Consider the following 20,948-nt stretch of genomic DNA (forward strand, 5'->3'; position numbering starts at 1 on the left):
TTTTTGTGTCTATGTTTATGAGAGAGATTGTTCTATAGTTTTTCATTCTTATAATGTCTCTGATTTTGGAATTAGTGTAATGCTGGCTTTATAGAATAAGTTAGAAAGTGGTTTCTCTGCTTCTGCTTGCTTTCTTGCTTTATTTATTTATTTTTTTTACATTTATTTATTTTTGAGAGACAGAACACAAGTGGGGGAGGGGCAGAGAGAGAAGGAGACAGAATCCGAAGCAGGCTTTAGGCTCTGAGCTGTCAGCACAGAGCCCGATGCGGGGCTCGAACTCACAAACCGTAGGATCATGACCTGAGCGGAAGTCAGATGCTTACCTGACTGAGCCACCCAGGCACCCCTCTGCTTCTGCTTTCTTAAAGAGATTATGGAGAATTAGCATTATTTGTTTCTTGTATGTTTGGTAGAATTCAATATTGAAACTATCTGGGCCTGGTTCTTTGTTTTTAGAAGAGTCTTAATTATTTATTCAATTTTCCTAATATAAGGCTATTAAGATTATTATGTTTTCTGTGAGTTTTGGTAAATTATGTCTTTCAAGAAATGTTTCATTTGTTGTTTTTGTGGACAAAGAGGTGTTTGTAATATTCATTTATTATTCTTATGGTGCTCATGTGATCTGTAGTTATGACTTCTCTCTTTTTTTTCTGAAATTGATAATTTGTATCTTTTGTCTCACTTTTGATTATCGTGAATAGATAATCAAATCTATTGAATTGTTCCTTTCAAAGAACTAGTTTTTGGTTTTGATGATTTTTTTCTATTTTTTTCCTGTTCTCAATTCCATTGATTTCTGTTTTAATTTTATTTTTCTCTACTTGTTTTAGGCTTCAGTGAGATCTAGTGACATGAATTCCCTCAGCATTTGTTTTCTTTCCACAAATTTCTTTTTTTACCTTCATTTTTGAAGAGTTTATTGCTAAACATAGAATTTAGTATATCAGGGTTTGTTTTTGTTTCTGTTTTCTTGTTCATAAAAATGTCATTCCATTATCTTGAAGCCACCTCAGGGCTTGAACTCATAACCCTGAGATCAAGACCTGAGCTAAGATCAAAGACGCTCAACCAACTGAGCCATGCAGGTGCCCCAGAAGCTTGATTCCTTTCGATGAGTAATCAACAGTCATTCTCATATTTATTCCTCTTCCTGTTATGTCCCCCAACCCTCTGGCTGACTTTATTATTTTTCTCTTCTTAACTATTTTTTTTAGCAGTTTAATCATTTTGAGTCTTGATGTGGTTTCCTTGAGTTTATCCTGTTTAGGATTTGTTGTTGGTTTTACGGATTTTTAGTTAGAAACTTAAAAAATTTCAGCCTATTTTTTCAACTTTATTTCTTTTCCCTCCCATTTTATCCTCTCCTTCAGGAATTGCTTAATATGGTTCCACAGACTACTGGTCATTATTTTCAGCCTCCCTGTTCAACTTCTGCCTTTTAATTTTATATTTTGAATTGCTATGTCTTCATGTTCACTTGCATTTTCTTTTATGAAATGTAATCTGCTCTTCTCTCCATTACATAACATTTTTATTTCAGATACTGTATTTTTCAGTTATATAAATTCCATTTTGTTCTTAAAAAAATATCTTCCATTTCTTTTTTTATTATTCCATCTTCCTTTAAATCCTTAAACATTTATAATAACTTTTTATAGTCTTAGGCTGCCAAGTTTATCATCTGCCTCATTTCTGGCATAGTTATCTACTGATTAATTTTTCTACTCTTTTTGCTTTCACATTTTCCTACTTCATAATATGAGTAGACATTTTTTATTGGATTTTGGACCTTGTGAATTTTACATTATTAGGGTTTTTTGTTTTTTTTTTGCTTTTTGTTGTCTTTAATTATGATTGAGTTTACATTTCTTGAGAATCAGCTGTTAGTTTTGAGGCTTGACTTAAAGCTGTATATGGATGGGTCTAAAGTAGCCTTTTTTCTTGGGCTAATTTAATTCTCCCACCAATATGTTACCTTTTGAAGATACCTAAAAAGTGCTTTGGGTATTAAACAAGGTTTCTTCTTTATTTGAGGAATCTCAGATGTCTTCCAGTCCTGAGGGAGGTGTGAAGATTTTTCAACTTCTAGCTCTTCAGCAGTTTTCTAGTAGTCATGAAGTTTAATTCTACACATATGCAACTTAATTATGCAGCTAATAACTCAAACAGATCCTCATGCAGATTTCTGGATCTCTTTGTGTAATTTCCTTTTCTGTAGCACTTTACCCTGCAAATTCCATCAGCCTCAGTCCCCCTGAACTCCCACTACTCTCTCTTCAGATTCAGTGAGACCATTGTGTTCTGCCTGTGTCTCTGTCCATGTGCCAATATTCAGAAAGTGCCTCTAGCTTAAAATCCAGGATTATCATAAGGTTTATCTGACATGTTTTCCTTCTAGTGTGCTTCCTGTTTTATAATATCTGAAAAATCTTGTGCCACACATTTTGTCTGGTTATCTAATTGTTTATAGCAGGACAGCAATTTCAGTATCAGTTACTTGGTCATGGCAGGAAATGAATGACTATAGCTCCGTTTTTAGCAGAATATTATGTCACAAAAAAGTCTACCCTGAAAGTAATTTGATTTCACACATTATATAAAATATTTCCTACCACAAAACATGTTTAAAACCGAGAAATAGTAAAATCCTTTAACTTACCTTCTGATTCTATTTTTAATTCAATAAACATTTATAGCCTATTACTATTTAATAGGTAAATATACTCCATGTTTATAAATATCTGTATATTAGACTACATGTGAACTAAATTGTATTGTTCTAGGGTGAAGAACTGTAAGTGTCACTAAAAGTGCCTAATTTCTCAAATTTATACTACCCCAAATTAATTGCTATCCCTTAGATATTTCTTTTGTTTTGATTCAGTGACTCATAGATGGGACCACTAAGTTTCTTAATGTGCTGCCAATGAATGTGGCACTTACAAAATTAAGGCTTAGAAGCATCCAAAATAAAGGCAAGTAACCATGGCAGTTATTGTTGTCCAATTCAAATATTAATTTGTGTCACTTTTGTAATATATAGAGCAGTTACACAGGTATCAACTACATTATTGCCAACCGTGAGTTACTATTAGTGAACCATTCATAATACTCTCTGAAACCACTGTTATTATGGCATAAGTTGGGGATATTCAGCAATAGCCATATAGTTCTTACGTTCCTTGGTAGATATACCCAAACTATTTTTTAATAAATATTGATTGTCATGTGAGGATAAAATAACTAATTGCTTGTCCAGTAGTGGAGTCAGTTTGAAAATAAGGGTTGTGGAACTTTTTGGGAACTGGTATGAGTACTGACATCTGTCTGTCATTTTTTGAGCCAGAAAGGAGAAGGAAAGACCATAATTAACCAGAGAATTCCTACGGAGTCATTGGTCTCAAGATCAGGTTTCTTTACAGTATAAAGAATTTAATATATTTTCTTGGAACCTTCAGAATTTTCACTTTTCAACAAAGATCAAAATATCTCTTTATACTGTACTTTAGAGTTACATTCAGTTTATTAATGGCATGAATATGTCATAACCCGCTGGTCTCAGAGTCTTACTATAATTCAATAATTGAGCCAATAAAAGAAGCAGTTCTATCTATGAATATAATCTCTACCAATTGTCTGAAAAGTATGGTATGTATATCCCCAGAGGTACACAAGATAATCCTCTGGAGTTCAGGTTATAAGTGTATTAGCACTTCTATATATTTTTATCTCATTCTGTTTAAATTTATTTATATTTTACAATATATATTAGTACAATAGTCCATGTATGTAACTTATACATAAATATACCTAGATAGAGATGTATGATCAGAATTTTTTTTTTTTTTTTAACTGATGGTATGTGTTGGGGAAAAAAAAAGTTTGAATCTATTATTCTATACTGTTGACCAGTGGTTCTCAATTGAGGACAGTGTCTGGAAGCGTTTTTGATGGTGATGACTAGGGAATGGGATGTGCTTCTGATACCTCGTGGGTAGAGGCCAGGGGTGCTGCTAAACGTCACTCAGTTCACAGACAGTTGTTCCCAAATCACACTGTAACAAACACAAAAAATTGTCAGGTCTAAAATGAATTTGAGAAATCTTGCTACAGACTGTATTTCCTCTTCTTTGGTGGACAGATAACAAAGAAACGAGTCTAGCCTGTTTCTTTTGTTTTTCATCTCACTGTAGACTACTTGGCTTTCCTATGTGTATATCTATATTTTTCTAATAAGTCAAGAATAGATACCAAAAGAACTGAAAGTACTTATAGATATCCAGAATTTTGGAAAACCAAAAGAATATTCTGAATTAGAGGAAAAGAGGTAGCAAAATATATGAAACCCTGCATAGTCATATCTTAAATATTTGTGTGTGGTTCCACACTCCTGAGATTACCTAAATATGTTCATTAAGTCCTACCTTATGTATTTTTATGCATTTGTATCCTACTGTACCTTTTTTTTTTTTATGTTTGTTTATTTTTGAGACAGAGAGAGACAGAGCATGAATGGGGAGGGTCAGAGAGAGGGAGACACAGAATCCGAAACAGGCTCCAGGCTCCGAGCTGTCAGCACAGAGCCTGACACGGGGCTCGAACTCACGGACCGCGAAATCATGACCTGAGCCGAAGTCGGCCGCTTAACCGACTGAGCCACCCAGGCGCCCCCTGACATGCCTTTTGATATTTTAAAAATTAAATTGGTATCCTGATTATTCAAATCTAAAAATAAAGCAGTTTCTGATAAGATTGACAGAAGAGAATCCATTATTGGCTAGAATAAACTGTTTTGCAAAGTAAAGAATAAAGAGTATGTGATCTATGGTCTAACTTGAGTTTTTATTTCTAAGTTTATGTGTCTCTGGTACATGATCCTATACATATTCAACTTCATTTGGATTTCAACCTCTGGATGAAAAACAACAATCCTAGTTATAGGATAATAAAGAATAAAGAAGAATAAGCATTCACTATGAGTTTTCCATTTTAGAGCATACATTTTTAGATAGTGAAGATCTGTCCTTATTTGAGTTTGTATCTGAATCAAACATGTCTTATTTGTATATGTACTTGCAGGCTTTAAATAAAGATGATTCTAGGGGCACCTGAGTGGCTCAATTGGTTAAGCATCCAACTCTTGATTTTGGTTCAGGTCATGGTCTTAGGGCTGTGGGATCGAGCCCTGCATCAGGCTCTGCACTGAGTGTGGGGCCTACTTAAGATTCTCTAAGATTCTCTCTCTCTCTGTCTCCCTCTGTCCCTCCCTCCCTCCTTCTCTCCCTTCCTCCCTCCCTCTTTCCCTCCCTGTCTCCCCCTCCCTCCATGACTTGCTTGCTTGCTCTCAAAAAAATTTTAAATAAAGATGATTCCAAAGAGGCCTATCTCCCAAATGAGTGGCAAGGATTAGTGACCTCAAATACTAGAAAAATTAAGTAAAGCAGTATTCTGCCACCATCCAGTTGCTTCTACTTTTAATAACATGTGCTAAGGAATGTGAACCAGCTGTTCCTCCTATAACTGAATTGTTAGGTTGATCCTTAATTAAAATGAATCATCTAATTGATACATGAGGTTCTTCCTGAAGTCAGGGGATAAGCCTCTCAGAGTTCTCTCTAGATCCAAAAAGCAGCTTAAACTAGGAAACAAGTTGAGAGTTACAGTCAGAATTAGATGCATTTTGATAGTAGCACTACTCAAACTCTCTGTGTGTGTTTTTAAAAATTTTCAGTCTGTTGGGAACCAATGCTTTAGCAAATATAAAGATGAATAACTAGAGAAATGAGCTGTATTCTTTTATTACTAGATTCAACAGAGATAAACTTGCTCTATCACATTTCTGTGAAGGTTTTTAAATACTCACTCTCTCTTTTTGTATTCATCTTGACTCAGCCTTATAGCAAATAGTTTGTGGACTACCAGGGGTTTGAGAATCAAGCTTGGAGTAGTGCTGATTTCAATAGAAATTATTTGAAGTAAGATTTCCCTTTCTATTGTTGACATCTTTGGGTTCACTAAGTATAAATTCCTGCCTACTCTTAGTTGAAATACTACATTCTCTGCAAAATTTTCCTTAACTTCCTCACGGTGCCATGGGTAATCCATGCTCTGTGTTCTCACTTCATCCAAAGGGCCTCCGTTATATCAGTTGTTATTTTAATATATTTATTTCATGAAAAGAAATTGTTTTTTTAAAGTTTATTTTATTTATGTATTTTTAAAATTTATTTTTTTAATTAAAAATTTTTTTAATGTTCATTTATTTTTGAAGGAGAGAGAGACAGAGTGCAAGCGGGGGAGGGGCAGAGAGAGAGGGAGACAGAGCCTGACTCAGGGCTCAAACTCATGAACCCCGAGATCATGACCCGAGCTGAAGTCAGGCACTTAATCAACGGAGCCACCCATTATTATTTCTAATGTCCCTCATTAAAAGAAATTGTAAAAGCAGTCTTTAAGAGCTGGGGACCTAGGATATGTGGCATATAGCAGACAATATGAAAACAATCTGCTTAATGAATGAAATAAATGAATGAGTAAATTGCAGCAAAATCCCGAGGCTGTAAATATCAACACACACTGGATGAGGATAAACTTCATTTTGTGGAAAGAAGAGGGGCCAGTTTCTTAGTGTCAAAAGTTAGACTTAAGTGAATTAAGTTCTTATAAAAATTAACCCTTGACAGAAAGACAAATGAACACACACACATTTCTTAAGTGTATCACAGATGGGGGAAAAAAGTTCATGGGTGCAAATAAAACAAAGACTCAAACCACTTAAGCTACCTTGCTAGAAACAGTACTTTAAATAATTCTTGGCAAAGGAGATAGGTGTTAGGATGGGGAATGGGTTGAAAGCTAGTGCCCCAAGAATTTGAAGGTAACTTTGTGCTCTACTTCTTTTTTCTTCTCCTTGACCCTCCAGCTGTAAAGATCTGATATCCTGTCATACTCCTTCAATTAATTCAGTGCATATTTGACAATAGCCTACTGAGTACTCTGCTAGGCACCTTGGAGAATACGAAGGAGCTTGTACACGAGGAGTTTAAAATCTTGTGAACAAGTCAGAAATACGTAAAACTAACTAAAATACAAAGGAAAATGCATTAGATAGTGTTATAGAAGCATGAATGAAGAAGAAATTTTTAAAAGATACATAAATTATTTCACAATTCAAAGTGTTTACAGAATGCTTGTCAGTGCCTTTTTATGTTTCTTATTCTGGGGTGGGTTTAGGATAGCTGTTATCGATGACATATCTATATTGAAGTGGGTTTAATATTTTCTTTAATAAAACGAATACTTCAGAGATAGATAGAAATATAGATTACATTTATCCAACTTAAGCAACCAGTCAATAAATGGACAAATTTAGCCTCCAAAGCTAGAAGTGGATCTACAGGGGGATGAAAATGAGAAGGAATTTAGAGGCCTACAGTCTTCTACCTTGAAAGTGTGACTAAGTAGATAAGTGAGTGTATTTTCAGTACTTCCCTCTGTGAGGCTGCACAACTATTTCTTTTGCATTCCATCTCTTAGAGGCTGGTGTAGGAGAGAAGGAAGCACAGACGTGTAAGTCCTGGGATGCTGGCACTGCCCTTGGGGAAAGTTCGGATCTTGCATCACTTCTTGGGTATGCGCACATTTCCAGTTCCCACAGAGAAGCTGATCCCTGGCAGAAGGCGGATAGACACAGCCAGACTGAGTCACAACTTGAGAATCAGGGAAATTATTTTTTAAGAGAATAAAGGCCCTTAGTAGGATCAAGTTTCTGTAGCTAAACAGGAAGCAATGAAAAAAATATATTTAAATCTGGATCATTTTGAGGGAATCTGCCTCAACAATTTCAAATGATTCTGCCATGACATAAGTCAGTGTAGATTCATGTGGTTATTACCTTTATTGATTCTCCTTCACAAACATCAACTGATAATCTTCTGTTGCGTTTTAACTCCACCTGCCAGCTGTGTAAATGCCCTTTAAATATGGTCATAGGATAAACACAGGTCATGTATTAAGTGGATGTTAAAGAACACAATAAATGTCACAAATCCTCTTTTTTGCCCTTTATTTCTGACTGAAAATTTATTTGTTGGAAAAGTCTTACAACAGTAAAATAAATTACTTTTGTTTATCATTTTGTGAGTCCTCTATATTGAGAAGATGGAAAATTAAATAGTGCTGTCCTGAAAAGCTGAGGACATAGTTTTATGACATTTATGCTTCATAAAACTTAATTTAAGTCTATTTAGAAATTCTATAACCTTTCTCTGTTTCCTTAAACTTTTTCTTTCATCTATCTCAGCAGCTGACATAGGTACTTGATTTATCACTTCTCTGCTTGGATTGAAATGTTCTTTCTGAAAAAGATGTGCTCTTTGTTTCCTTGTAATTAACAACCTATATTGCCTTATGCATACCTGAGGCTTAAGATAATATTTTTGGGATGCCTGGGTGGCTCAGTCAGTTAAGTGTCCAACTTCGGCTCAGGTCATGATCTCACGGTTCCGGAGTTCGAGCCCCATGTCAGGCTCTGTGCTGACAGCTCAGAGCCTGGAGCCTGTTTCAGATTCTGTGTCTCCCTCTCTTTCTGCTCCTCCCCAGCTCGTTCTTTCGCTCTTTCATTCCCTTTCTTTCTTTCTTTCTTTCATTCTTTCATTCTTTCATTCTTTCATTCTCTCTCAAAACTAAATACACACTAAAAAAAGATAATACTTTCTGCATTAACTAAATTTATATTTCTGGGAAAAAATTCCTTAACAATTAAGTATTTCATGTCTCTTTCTTGCCTTCCTCCCATTTTACATTATTCTTATTTCCCTCCTTTAATACTTCCCTCTATCCATATCCTTGAAGGAACAAATAACTAACTGATTCAAGGAAAACAACTATCTGTAGTGTATGTGACTGTTTTCTCTCCCTACTCTGCCCCTTCTCCTCATGGTATATATTTCAGTGTGATCTTCATGGTTTCAGAGATAATGTTAAATAAGTGCTACCAGTCTGAAGTTAGGTACTTTTTAATTTTTAATTAAAAATTTTTTTTATTTTTTAATTTTTTAAAACATTTTAATTGGCAAATACAGCATGCATCAACAATATCATTATTAAATGGTTCTACCCTTATGACCTAATCATCTCCCAAAGTCCATCTTCAAATGCCATCACATTGCGGGTTAGTTAGGATTTTAACATATAAATTTGGAGGGACACAAACATTTGGTCTATAGCATACACACTCACCATCAATCCATCAATAAAATACACTAAGTATCCATTTCTCATCATTTCTGCTTCTACAACCTTGGAACAAACCAGCGTCATCTTGGCTCTGGATTGGTGGAATTATGAAGTTAGGTACTTTTATTTTAGATCTTTCTCAGGTTTTATTAGTTGATTTAACAAACATTTACTGTGTGCCCACCATTGCCAAGCAGTGGGGTCACTATGGGTCATAAAAACAGGCATGGAGATTATAGCCTTGTGAGTGAAACAGGCATTGATTAATAACCTCACAAGGAAATGTCCAAATACAGCTGCAGTTGTAATAGAGAAATTCATGAGGCTGTGAAGGCCTGTAATGGGTCAGGAGAGGACCCCTTCATGAGGTAGCCCTTGAACTGCAATCCAGAAGCAAACGTAGGAAGGTGATGATGGGAAGAAGATCCTTCCAGAGGGAGCAATGTGAGCAAGAGCCCTGTGGGTGGGAGGGAACGTGGCTGGTAGAAAGGGCTGGAAGGATTTAAGTAAGTTTGTCTTTAAGAAGGAAGCTGAAGGGGTGGGGTAGGTACACCAAAGTATGTTAAGGAATTTTGGCTTGTTTTGCATTGCTTTTAGAAAAGTAGGGGGAAGCCATTGAAAGGTTTTTTGTTGTTTGTTTGATTTTTGAGTGAGAGAAGGTGCAAGTAAGCTAGGGGCAGAGAGAGAGGGAGAGAGAGAATCCTACGCAGGGCCCACACTGTGAGGACAGAGCCCAAAGCGGGGCTTGAGCTCACCCAATGGCAGGCTCGAACTCACAAACCGTGAGATCTTGACCTGAACCAAAATCAGATGCTTAAGCAACTGAGCCACCAGGCACCCCCACTGAAAGGTTTTAAACAAGATGCCATAAATTTGTATTTTGAGAAGATTATTCTGAGTGCAGTAAGAATAATGGTTTACATGGGGCTGTAGTAGAGGTAGTTAGGTGAGTTTAGGATGCTGTTGTAACCCAGGTGAGAAATATAGTAGTTAATTTAGGGAAATGGCAAGAAGTAGATAGAAAATACTTATAAGGGAAAATCAGCAAGACTCATGGATTGCATGTTGAGTGGTCAAAGAGGAAGATGAGTGAGGTTTGGGCTTCTACAGCTGAATGGATGTGGTGTCTTTTATTAGGGTAAGGAACATTGTAATGAGACCAGATTTTAAAGAAAAGACCATGAGTTAGGTTTTAAACATTTTGAATTTGAGATCGGCACAAAACATCAAATTGAATATATGAGTATGTTGCTCAGTGGAGACAAGGTCTGAACTGGGTGTAAGTTGATGTGGTACCTGTGAATGATGATGTGTGTGGTGAGAAAATGGAGAGGGGGTGCTAAGGACCCAGCTTTGAAAAACTCCCAACAGTTAGACTAGAGAAGAATGAACCTCAAAGGAGGCAAAGAAGGTGTGATTAGAGGGGTTGGAGAAAACCAGTGTTTTTATTTTTTATTTTTTAAAAAAGACTTTAATAATGGCTTTAGGAATCATCAATGTTTTTGTTTCTATTTGAAAATGCTTCTTATTTTAAATGACCATTGATTCCAACACTTGTCAGTTAAAAGTAATCTTCATTTGGCCTCTCTAGACCTATCTTTGTCTCTTCAACCAGAAGCAGTTATGTCCGTGTCAGGTGTATCTTTGAGTTCTGCTTAGAAGGGAGGTAGTTTTTGCCACAGGAAGTGTTTCATCGGGAAGCAGATGTGCTCCAGTGATAGGAGATGGGAAAGGGATGTTTGTTATTAATTTCTTAGCTTTGTATAAACAAAGACTTTGCATTTTTGAAAGATGTCTTCTTCTAGTTAAGAGAAATGACTCCTATTTTTAAAGTTTTTCATGAGTTGATCTAAGGAGGTATGTGCTGTCTTGTTCTAGTAACAGAACTCCAGAACTCTTCGTTAATTGTAGCATATGTCACGTCTTGTATTACACAAGAGCATGTGGGATATATAGGATAGAATTTCCATATAGAAAGGGTATGTCTTAAGATAGGAAACAGTGGCAGACTGTTTGCAAACTGAGAAAGCTCAAGTTTTGCCTTTTCATCTCTGTTTGCTTCCCTTAGTTGAAGTAAATCTGAAAGGACATTTTATGAGAAGATGATAGCCTATCTTAAACTTTAAAAAAGAAAGAATTTTAGCATTTAAACTAAGTAACAGTAGAATAACTGGACTTAATGTCACACTTACACTCTTGAAGCCTAAAATTTTCAACTGTGTTCTTGGAAATGCTAATTTGGAAAATGCTAATTTAAGGAGGTTATGGAGTCTTGGACTGGGAATTGGGATACATGTGGGTTATTTGCTTGTTTGTTTGTTTGTTTGTTTTCTGTTAACTTGGTAACTGTGGACAAATCTCTATGCCCTGCCTTTATCTAATTGTTTGAAAGAGTTGGTTAAGTTGATCTGCAATGGCTTTTCTAGTTCTCTGTTCTCTAATTTAGATTCTGAGGGTTAATGTTAAGGCTTTTGTTTTTGCTGTGGGTAGATTTTATGTATAAGTGTATAAATTTTTAATATAAAATTTAAAAAGTTATATGTGTTATATGTAAATTTCTACTTTCAGAAGGAGCACAATATACATGCTCATTATAAAATTTCATATATTTCAAAAATTAATAGTATAAAAATGAAAATCTCTGGTAATAAGAAAAATAACAGTAGATTTTGTTATTAAAAAAATAAAAGAAAATAGCAACCAAGGAAGCAAGAATATACATTGAGGAAAAGACAGTCTCTTCATTATATGGTGTTGAGAAAATTGGACAGCTATATGCAGAAGAATGAACTGAACCACTTTTTTACATTATACACAAAAATAAACTCAAAATGGGCTAAAGACCTAAATGCAAGGGCTGAAGCCATAAAACTCCTAGAAGAAAAACATAGGCAGTTGGGTATCGGCCTTAGCAACATTTTTCTAGATATGTCTTCTCAGGCAAGGGAAACAAAAGCAAAAATCAACTATTGAGACTACACCTAAGTAAAAAGCTTTTGGACAGCAAATACACCATTAACAAAATGACAAGGCAACCTACTGATTGGGAGAAGATATTTGCAAATGATAATGTATCCAATAAGGGGTTAATATCTAAAATGTATAAAGAATTTACAGAACTCAAACCACAAATAATCTTATTTAAAATGGGCATAGGACCGAATAGACATTTTTCCAAATAAGACATGCATCTGACCAACAGACACATGAAAAGATGCTCAACACCACCAGTCATCAGGGAAATGCAAATCAAAACCACAATGAGATATCACCTTATACCTGTCAGGATGGTTAGACTCAAAAACAGAAAAGATAATGTGTGTTGATAAGGATGTGGAGAAAAAGAAACCCTTGTGTACTGTTGATGGGAATGCAAATTGGGGCAGCCACTGTGAAAGCAGTATGGAGGTTCCTCAAAAAATTAGAAATAGAAATATCATATGATCCAGTAATCCTACTATGAGTATCTACACAAAGAAAATGAAAACACTAATTTGAAAAGATATATGCACCTCTATTTTATTACAGCACTGTTTACAATAGCCAAGATTTGGAAGCAACCCAAGTATTCATGGACAGTTGAATGGATAAAGAAGTGATACATGTGCGCATATGTGCGTGTCCACACACACACACTCACACACACACACACACACACACAAAATATTAGTCATGAAAAAGAATGAGAAATTGCCACGTGCAACAATATGGATGGACCTAGAGGCTATTACACCAAGTTAAAAAAACCAGAGAAAGATAAATGTCTTATGATGTCATTTATATGTGGAATTTAAGAAACAAATGAACAAACAAAAAAAGACAAAAACCAGACTCTCAAATATGGAGAACAAATTAGTGGTTGCCTGAGTGGAGGTGGGTAGGGGGATTCATGAAGTAAAGGAGATTAAGAGTACAGTTAACTGTGATGAGCACTGAATAATATATAGAATTGTTGAGTGATTGTACCCCTGAAACTACTGTAATACTGTATGTTAATTATACTTAAAAAAAAAAGCCACTTCTCTGCTGCTATTCTGCTTTCCAGCAGTAAGGTCTCCTGCTGATTTTTGCCTGCTTTTAACAGTTGGCCCTTGAACAATGCAGGGGTTAGGGGCACTGACCCCTGTGCAGTCAAAAATCCACATATAATTTTTGACTGCCCCGAAACATAACTAGTAATAGCTTGCTGTTGACTAGAAGCCTTACTGATAACATATTTTATATATGCGCTTTATACTGTATTCTTACAATAAAAAATAAGCTAGAGAAAAGAAAATGTTAAGAAAATCATAAGGAAAATACATGAACTGTACTGTACCGTATTTATATAAAAATAAATCCATGTATAAGTGGGCCTTGTTGTTTAGTGATCAGTTGTATATGGAAGAGAAGAGAAAATACAGTCAGTTCTGTTATCATGCTTGTTTTCAAAACCAGGATTTGTACCATGTGATTGATATTAAGGAACAATTTGAGTGTTGTGTGAATTTTGTGTTTGCTTATGTGGCATTTGTCTGAGAAACTAGCTAAATGCGGAAAACTGTATCCAGTTAAACTGTGTCGAATAGGAGATACTCAGAAAGCAAAAATTTCAACCAACTAGCAGCTACCTCAGTCCGCCACTGTGTTGTAAGCCACATCCATCCCCCAGGGTGCCCCAGCTCTCTTTCAGATTTCAGATAATCCTCCTTTCTCTACTTCGCGAAAAAGCAGAGGCTGCACCCTTCTGACTCCCATTCCCACAGGCAAACTTAAAGTTTTTTTTTCAAAGTAACTGCCATATTTATTTTAGCATTTAGATGTTTCTTAACCATTTAACATGTATAAAATGGTCTACAGTTTTTATTAGCTTCTTATCTTTCTTACGTGTCATTGTTACAGTTCCTGAGTGTGGCTCCCCAGCCCCATCTTCCCCATAAGCCCTGTAGTTTTATTGTACAATTTTGTATAGTGTGGTTATTTTTAGGAATGCATGTTACATTATAGCAGAATTGAATGTAATCACAGCATCTCAAGGTCAAGAGAAACTCAAAAGAAGTTGGTTCTATCCTTGTGCCTTAGACTTGGTAAAAATCCTCTTAGTAACTTCTCTAACACCTTGTATACTTTTCCCTTCCTTATGTAAGCCTTTCCTGAGCAACTGGCAGTTCCAAGAGGGAAGCAACCGTGTCTGTCCTGTTCTTTTTTGTTCCTATAGTCCTAATACAGTGCCTGATATATGGTAGGTGTGCAATTACAATGTGACATCTTACTCTATGCAAATGTAAGTACTTGCATACTCATTTAGGGAATTCAGATGTTTCTTTTGATTTAGCAACCAGAATGTTCTTAAAGCTATGCTTTAAATATTACAAATTATTATCATGAAACTTTTTTCTTTTTTTTTTTTTATCTTATTTTAGGGAGAGTAGAGAGTATGTGAGCAGGAAACAGGGGCAGACAGAGAGTGAATCTTTAAGTTTGTTTATTTATTATGAGAGAGAGCGTGTGCGCGAGTGCACCACTCAGGGAGGGGCAGAGAGAGACAGAGACAGACACAGAGACAGAGAGAATCCCAAGCAGTGTGTGCTGTGAGTATGGAACCCAATATGGGGCTCCAACTCATGAACGGTGAGATGATGACCCAAGCTGAAACCAAGTGTGAATCCGACACTTAACTGACTGAGCTAGCCAGGTGCCCCTAATTTTTCTTGAAGTTTATTTATGAGAGAGAGCATCTTTTTTTAAGTTTACTTTTGTTTATTTTGAGAGAGAGCTAGAGAGCAAGCGGGGGAGGGGCAGAGAGGGAGACAGAATCCCAAGCAGGCGCCGTGCTGTCAGCACAGAGCCCAATGCAGGGCTCAAACTCAAAACCCTGAGATCATGACCTGAGCCGAAATTAATATTCAGTTACCAGCTGACTGAACCACCCAGGCACCCTGAGAGAGAGAGAATCTTGAGCAGGCTGTGTATGGAGCCCAGCATGGAGGTCGATCCCACCACCCTGGGGTCATGACCCGAGCTGAAATCAAGAGTAGGACACTCAACTGACTGAGCCACCCAGGTGCCCCTGTGGAAATTTTAAAGTAGTTGATTGAAACTTGAGGTCTCAGAAACATTCCTGTACTGACCCTTCAATCCGCAGCCAATTGTTATAGTAGGATTTATAATGAATGTGGTAGTTCAGTGAGTATCATTGTTTCTAATTTTAAATTTTTTTTTTTTCAACGTTTACTTATTTTTGGGACAGAGAGAGACAGAGCATGAACGGGGGAGGGGCAGAGAGAGAGGGAGACACAGAATCGGAAACAGGCTCCAGGCTCTGAGCCATCACCCCAGAGCCTGACGCGGGGCTCGAACTCCCGGACCGCGAGATGGTGACCTGGCTGAAGTCGGACGCTTAACCGACTGCGCCACCCAGGCGCCCCTGTTTCTAATTTTAAAAGACTATAAATCCTGTGAATATTTTCTTAAAAATTCCTGGATTCATTATATGTATTTTGAGAAAACTCAGAAAATGTGGAGTGGCAAGTTATTGTCTTAAATTCAGATGAAAGCTAAAACTTGGAGAAATAAGTAACAAATAATATTAGGCTTTCATAATGATAAAAGATGATTGAAGCATTTTTCAACTCAAACTTTAGCAGTTGTGAGAGAGATGAGTCTTCTTTATTTCTTTAACTGTTCTTTTTTTTAAAATTTTTTTTTAATGTTTATTTATTTTTGAGACAGAGAGAGACAGAGCATGAACGGGGGAGGGGCAGAGAGAGAGGGAGACACAGAATCTGAAACAGGCTCCAGGCTCTGAACAGTCAGCACAGAGCCTGACGCGGGACTTGAACTCACGGACCGCGAGATCGTGACCTGAGCCGAAGTCGGCCGCTTAACCGACTGAGCCACCCAGGCGCCCCTCTTTAACTGTTCTTCTTAGAGACTGTCACTTCCTCAGTCTGTTGCTCGTTTGCTTTCTGATTTCTCCTGAATCTTTTTCTGTGTTATTTAATATTTTCCAGTTCCATATTCCTTAAATAGGGAAGTTTATGGTAAGAAGAATTGTGGCACTTCCTTAGAAGGATTAAGTTGATGAGTTTAGGAACTATGATAATTATTTTCACCTTACCTATTTAGTGTATAAAAGAATTTCCTCATTTAACATTGAGTCTCTGAATTTCACGGGGTCGATTACAGAGCTCAAGTTCTACTCCTGTACAACTTTTCTCAAAGTTATAGTCTTAATTTAATTTTCCACTGAAGTGTCTTAATAGGGGCTAATCTTGATCGACTTCCCTCTCCCATAAAACCTGTGGAACTAGATATTTCTTTACATTAGTTGAAAGATACTCTGAAACAGACACCATTACAGTGTTATTAATGAAAATATCTGTATTACAGGCTGAAAGGAAATAGTCGTGAAATTTTAAACATTTCACTTGCTTTTTCTTTTTAAGTTTATTTATTTATTTTTGAGAGAAGAGAGACAGACAGAGCGAGCAGGGGAGGGGCAGAGAGAGAGGGTGAGAGAGAATCCAAAGCAGCCCCCGCACCGTCAGTGAGGACCCCAATGTGGGGCTTAAACTCACAAACTGTGAGATCATGACCTGAGCCGAAACCAACAGTCAGATGCTTAACCAACTGAGCCACCCAGGTGCCCCAAATTTTACTTGTTTAATATTTTATTTTGATGTAATTTCAAACCTATAGAAAATTTGCTAGAGTGCAAGAAACTCCCATATATCCTTTACCTAGATTCAATAATTGTGTACGCTTTGCCCCATTTGTTTTATCAGAATGTATCTACTTTTCTATGCATAGTTTTTTTCTTGAATCATTTGAAAGTAAGTTGGAAACATCATGCCCCTCCCCTATGTCCCTAAATACTGTGCGAATTTCCTAAGAATAAGAACATTCTCTTTTGTAATCATAGTAAAGCTATCAAAATCAGGAAATTTAATGTTGATATGATTCTGTTATCTAATCCATAATCCATATTCTACTTTCGTCATTTGTCTCAATAATGTCCTTTATAGCTATTTTTTCCCCAGTTCAGGATCCAGTCCAGATCATCCATTGCTTTTAGTTGTCTTTCTTTAGTCTCCTTTAAATTATAGCAGTTTCATAGCTGTTTTTTTTTATTTTCTTAACCTTGACATTTTTGAAGCAGACTATTTTAACACCCACCTGTGCAGATCTTAATGAATGGCATAACTTGCTTCAGATCCCTTTTTTGTGTGAGAAACAAAATGTGGCTGAAACTGAAAAAAAAAAGTTTTTTTGTAGATTTTTAATTTGAATGTATGTGATATTGCTTGTGATTAGGTTAGACTTAGGTCAAGTATTTTTGCAAGAATAATACATGAGTATGTATCCTTCACAGTTCAGCATTTCAGGAGGCACATAATGTTAGTTCCAGTATTTGTATGTATGTATGCATTCATTCATTCATTCATCCATCCATTCATTCATTCATTCATTCATTCTCTTTGGCATGTTTACTTCTTTCCTTAAGCCTCAAATACACAGAAAACGATTTCAGAATTGCTAACTCATAACACTGACTAAGCATACCTACTAACTGGAGTTTGATATTGCTTACAATTTTTTAATGTAAAATTTAATTATGGAAAAGTGCATAAATCTTAAGTGAACACTTGGGTGAGTTTTGATAAAAACATAAACCCATACTCCTGTCTCTGTGACAGAAGGCTTCTTGGTGCCCCTTTCCTGTTAATAGTGTCCTTCATCATTGACAACTACTTTTCTGGCTTTTTTTTCCATTATAGATTAGTTTATCCTGTTTTAGAACTCCATAGAAATGGAGTTATACAGTATGTACCCTTTTGTGTCCATTTCCTTTTGTTAGCATAGTATCTGGGATATTCGTTCACATTTTTTTTTTTTTAATTAATAGTTCATTCTTTTTCTGGTTGAGTAGTATATCATTGTATGAAAATACCACAATTTGTTCATTCATTCTACTATGATGGGCATTTCCAGTCTGTGGCTGTTTTAAATAAAGCTGCTGTGAACATTCAGGTACAAGTGTGTGTATTTTCATTTCTCTTGAGTAAATACCTATGAGTGTAACCACTGGGTCATAGGGTAGATGTATGTGTATCTTTATAAAGAAAATTTCAAATTTGTCTCCTAGTAATTGTACCATTTTATGTTCCCATCCCCAATTATGAGATTTCTGGTTGCTCCACATCCTCACCAACACCTGTGTTATTAGCCCTTTAAATGTTAGCCATTCTTTGGATGTGAGTGATGTCTCATTATAGCTTTAATTCATATTTCTCTAACTACTGATGAGATTGAGTACTTTTTTATATGCCTATTGACCATTCATGCAACTTTCTTCTTTCTTTTTTTCTTTTTCCACACAGCTTTCTTTGTGAAGGGTTTGTCCAACTGTTTTGGCCTATTTTTAAATATTAGGTTTCTGTTTTACTCATTAGTTGTAGTTCTTTATATATTGTGGTACAAATAGTGAGGTATTTGTATGGTGAATATTTTCTCCCATTTTTTGACTTGCTTATTGATTTTCTTAATATATCTTCTACTGAACATAAGCTTTTGATTTTCATGGACTTATATTTATTAATATTTTCCTATTATGGTTAATGCTTTTTGTGTTCTAAAAAATCTTTACAATCAATTTGGAAATATATTCTCCTATGGTTTATTTTTTTTTTTTTTTTTTTTTTAAATTTTTTTTTTTTTTTTTTTTCAACGTTTATTTATTTTTTGGGGGACAGAGAGAGACAGAGCATGAACGGGGGAGGGGCAGAGAGAGAGGGAGACACAGAATCGGAAACAGGCTCCAGGCTCTGAGCCATCAGCCCAGAGCCTGACGCGGGGCTTGAACTCACGGACCGCGAGATCGTGACCTGGCTGAAGTCGGACGCTTAACCGACTGCGCCACCCAGGCGCCCCACCTATGGTTTATTTTATAAGCTTTTTTGTGTTCTAAAAAAATCAATTTGCAAATATATTCTCCTATGGTTTATTTTATAAGCTTTATAGTTTTATATTTTGCATTTAGGTTTATTTTCATTGCAGATTAATTTTTGTAGAAAGTGTGATATGCCATGAATAGAGATTACAGCTTAATATTTATTGTGTTTTGCTATGCAAAGTCAGATTTCTGTTTTTTGTTTTTGTTTTTAAACAGGGGAAGATGTTATGATTGTAAGACACTTTGATTTGTTATGCTTTTGGGAAAGCCAAGTACTTCATCATTTCTTTAATATAGAAATGTGTAAATTTAGAGACTGCATAAACAAAAATGAGATTATTGCCTTATGATAATGGAAATAACTAGAACATTTAAATATATATACACACGCACACATATATATGTGTATATATATATAAAGTTTATTTATTTGAGAGAGACAGAGATGGTGTGAGTGGGGGAGAGGCAGAGAGATAGGGAGAGAGTGTATCCTAAGGAGGCTCCATCCACACTGTCAGTGCAGAGCTTGATGCGGGGCTCTATCCCATGAAACCATGAGATCATGACCTGAGCTAAAACCAAGAGTCAGGTGCTCAACCGACTGAACCACCCAAGCACCCCTAGAACATTTTAAGATGTTTAAAAGAATAGATAGTGTTCAAGGCACCTGGGTGGCTCAGTCGGTTAAGCGTCTGGCTCTTGGCTTTGGCGCAGGTCATAATCTCATGGTTTGTGAGTTCGAGCCCCACATTGGGCTCCAAGCTGAGAGTATAGAGCCTGTTTGGGATTCTTTCTCTCCCCCTCCCCTCCACTCATGCTCACTCTCTCTCTCAAAATAAATAAACTTAAAAAAAAAAAAAGAATAGATATGGTACTAAATTAACTGTTTCTACAGCAATGAGACTTCGTGTGAGAACTGTTCTTCATTGTACATGTTCTACAACTACATGAATAGTTTTTTTAGTTTTCCAGATGAGATTATTTTTTTCTACAACTTGCAAAGTGATTTGATTGCCATGTTATAAATCTTTTATTGGTGGTCTAAAGTCTGTCAGGTTTTCCATTTGAAACCCCTATTTTCAGGAGCAGACATTTGAAAAAAAAAATTAACCAGCCAGAAACTTGGCATTCATGATCTTGGTTCACTATAAGGTACTTGCTTTAACAAAATTTTAAATAGTCAGCTTTTTTTTTTTTTTAAGTTGTAAGCAGCACAGAGAAGAGTAAAGGAATTTCTTTGTTTAAACAGGGAATATTTTTCCAGACAACTTATCCCAATTAAATTTACAAAGCAAACTTTCCCCTTCTAGAAATCATTTAAGTATGTATGTTCCTATGTTCTATTTCCCACAAGAGACTACCTCAAGACTTTGCTTTTACTTTGCTATAATTCATAGCAAATATCCTTGATCCCTGTTCTCTTTTCTGTTCATTTATGCTTTTAAAATTCTCCCTAGTATATTTATTTATATTTAAAATGGCTTTCAATTTTGGCATTCTTTTTTTCATTTTTCCTCCTTGTAGTGCCTTCTTGAACAAAACAGTATACGCCTCTACCTATTGGTTGAAAATCAATATTAATTTTGAGAGAAGATGTGGTATAAGTAGCAGTGATTTTCTTGAAATTAAATTTCTGAAATACAGACTTTAAAAACTCTTCTGAAGAGTTGCCACTTAAAGGGCAGGCTTTGAGGCAAGTTTTCTTCCTTCTTCCGTACAGTGTGGATGTCAGCTTGAGTACTTTCACAATCTGTTTTTAACCCACTGTCAT

The 20,948-nt window shown here is 36.0% G+C and overlaps 1 protein-coding gene across 5 annotated transcripts in view; it reads left to right on the plus strand.

Moving 5' to 3' along the window:
* Positions 1-20,948, plus strand: part of RASAL2 (RAS protein activator like 2) — a 362,955-nt gene that overhangs the window by 100,738 nt on the left and 241,269 nt on the right. The window lies entirely within an intron of this gene.

The sequence above is a fragment of the Prionailurus bengalensis genome, chromosome E4 (genome assembly GCF_016509475.1).
Source record: "Prionailurus bengalensis isolate Pbe53 chromosome E4, Fcat_Pben_1.1_paternal_pri, whole genome shotgun sequence".
Taxonomy (NCBI): Eukaryota; Metazoa; Chordata; class Mammalia; order Carnivora; family Felidae; genus Prionailurus; species Prionailurus bengalensis.